The sequence below is a fragment of the Adiantum capillus-veneris genome, chromosome 12 (genome assembly GCF_014529385.1).
Source record: "Adiantum capillus-veneris isolate H3 chromosome 12, ASM1452938v2, whole genome shotgun sequence".
Classification (NCBI taxonomy): Eukaryota; Viridiplantae; Streptophyta; class Polypodiopsida; order Polypodiales; family Pteridaceae; genus Adiantum; species Adiantum capillus-veneris.
This window is the reverse complement of record NC_140942.1, coordinates 114921530-114924190: the sequence shown is the minus strand read 5'-3', so window position 1 is coordinate 114924190 and position 2661 is coordinate 114921530. Positions and strand designations below refer to the sequence as shown.

The 2661-nt window shown below is 39.7% G+C and overlaps 1 pseudogene; it reads right to left on the bottom strand.

The window, feature by feature from the left end:
* Positions 1–1232: 1232 nt before the first annotated feature.
* LOC147446354 (uncharacterized) lies at positions 1233–1862 on the bottom strand (annotated as a pseudogene).
* Between the last annotated feature and the right edge of the window lie 799 nt (positions 1863–2661).

Here is a 2661-nt window from a genome sequence, read left to right as displayed (position 1 = left end):
AATTGTCCCACACTATTTGGGGATGTGGTAAGTGTAAGAAGGTAATGTGTGCTGATCCATGCTTCACGGACTACCATGCAAGGGTGGTTGTTGATTTTATTTTTGATGGTTGCTTGAGAGTCATTAGATGACAAGAATCCATCTTATGTAAGTCTTTCAACATTCTTCATGGTCTAGTGACTGTTGTCATACTTGCATGGCTTTAGGCCTAGTGTCTCATACTATCTAGCTTATGTTTTTGCAAGAAATGCAAGAATTGACTGATAGATTCTGCCCGATGGCTGGTTCTTTTTGTTGGTTGATTGGTTTTTTGCTGGTGACAAATGGCTGCTGGTTTTTTGCTGGTGATAGATGGTGGCTGGGTCTTTTTGCTGGTTGACTAGTTTTTTTGCTGGTGACGGATGGCTGCAGGTTTTTTTGGTTTTTGTTTGTTGATGGGTGGTCCCTTTTGCTGGTCCTTCTAGCTGGCTGCTTTTCCCTTTGATGATGCTAGGTTTTTCCCTTTGCTGCTGATTTTACCCTTTGCTGAAGGTATGTTTTTGTGTTTGTGGTCTTATGGCAGGTATTATGGTTTCATATGATATTTGGCACAATCTTTTGTTGTTGTTCAGTCCTTGCTATCATGTACTAGAGATATCATGTCCTTGCTATCATGTACTAGAGATAATAATGTTAGCTCATAGAACATTTATGACATTTGTTGCGTCTTTTTAGTAGTGGAAGTACGAATGTAAATTCCAATGAGGCAAATGTACAACCTATGGGGGATTCTAAAAATATTATAGATCAGCCTATTATTGGTGTAGATGTACATGATGATCTTGATAATGAAAGGGTTGAAATGAGCAGGCTAGAGATATGCCAAAATGGCTGGTGCATACATTGCGTGACAATAAATTGGATGCACCTTTGTCTAGTCGTACTCGTTCACGCTCTCGCCATGCATCTTATGCATCAAATTGTTATGCTTTGGCTATGTCAAGCTTACAATCAAAATATGATGCAGTCATAGAAAATGACACATGGACTTTATGTGATTTGCCTCTAATCTTTGCGTTAAGGATGCAAAAGTTGTTGACCACTCAATGCAGCTCCATGTCCATGATGATGTGCCTGCCCTTTCCAGTTGGCAAGTGAGAAGTCATTCTTGCATCCTCTTCATCTGCTAACCATATCCAAGGCATAGAGGGATCAAAAGAAGCCAAGTACTCTGAAATATGCATGATCCATCCCTAGGCCATGCATGCCTTTGGCTGTGCACGTAGTTGCACAAAATCTTTGAGACTTTTCAAAAATCTCTCAAGTAAAAACATCCATCGTGCATATACCACTCCACAAATGGCAATCTCTTTGACCACATGAATCAAGATATGTACTTGACTAACAAGCACAGAACAAGGAAATGCATCCTCGATGGCACACACTCTTTCCATGGCAAGCATTTGAGCAGCAGGGTTGGCATCAATCTCTATCTCCTTTGAGCTTACAAATCTACAAAATACCACACAAGAGCTCAATAAGTACATGTTGAAGCTAAGATTAATTCTATATAAAATAGTTTAGTGAATCTATGAAGCATAGTTTACCTTACTAACTTGCCGAGTTTGAAGATAGCTTCCCTCACTTTCTTGTCTCCACAACCACTTATACTCACGGGCAAAATAAACTACAATGTCAAAGAAAATGAGAAATATGTTTAAGATGGTTAAGTAAAAAATTCTAGATCTAATTAATGCGTGGAAGAAAAACATAAATAGAAAGCATTACCTGCAACATCTTGTGCCAATTGTGAAACTTTAGACCATTCAATTGAACGCTCCCACCTTTCTTGCCTTTGTAAAAGCTCCCTTTAATGATCTCATGTACTATGTTGGTGTTTGAATAGAAGCAATGCAATTCTTCACTTGAACAAGCTCACTCTTTTTTAGATCCATGGAGCTTTAGGGAGCACCACCTTTTTGTTGGGGCCTTGACGTGGAGTGGCCCATGGGGAAAGTTGTTTTAGGGCTCTTAAATCTTCCCTTGCCCCCAAAGAGTTCTTCTTGCCCGTGATGTGGTTCCAAAGAGTGTGTGCAACATTCTTGAATATGTGCATGGGATCCAAAAAGTGTTGAATTTTTAAGTCCTTCAATACGGAAGTCTCAAAAATATGGAGTATCTTGACATACCCTTTGATAGCATGGTAGGAGGTGGATCTCTACTATAGTGCTCTTCCCAAATGCGAGCCCAATATATCATTGTTAGGTTTAGAGGTACCTTTCCATTTGTAGGAGCTTTGTATTTGCTGTGACTCGGAGGCAAGAAATGATGGTGGTAGGGATAGATTACCTTTTGCAAGGAATCTAGCCATTCCGACACTAATGATTGCCCACATGTGGGGCAAGCATTGTGGTCCGACATCAACAATTCTGCATACATCCATAACTTCAAAAAAAATGGGTAAAGCTAAATTAGAAAGAAAGAGTGAAAGAAGGGAATAAAACGCACCAAAAATATCTCCGAATTCAGGATAGTCATGCATGGTCCACATAAGAATACCCTTCACACGGGTCGCTCTCCTCATTGATGGAAGTGACACATCCAAAATAGAGATACCCTTTTATAATTCCTCCAACTCCTCGATGAGGGACTCAAGGTAGACATCAATATTTTCCATTTTGT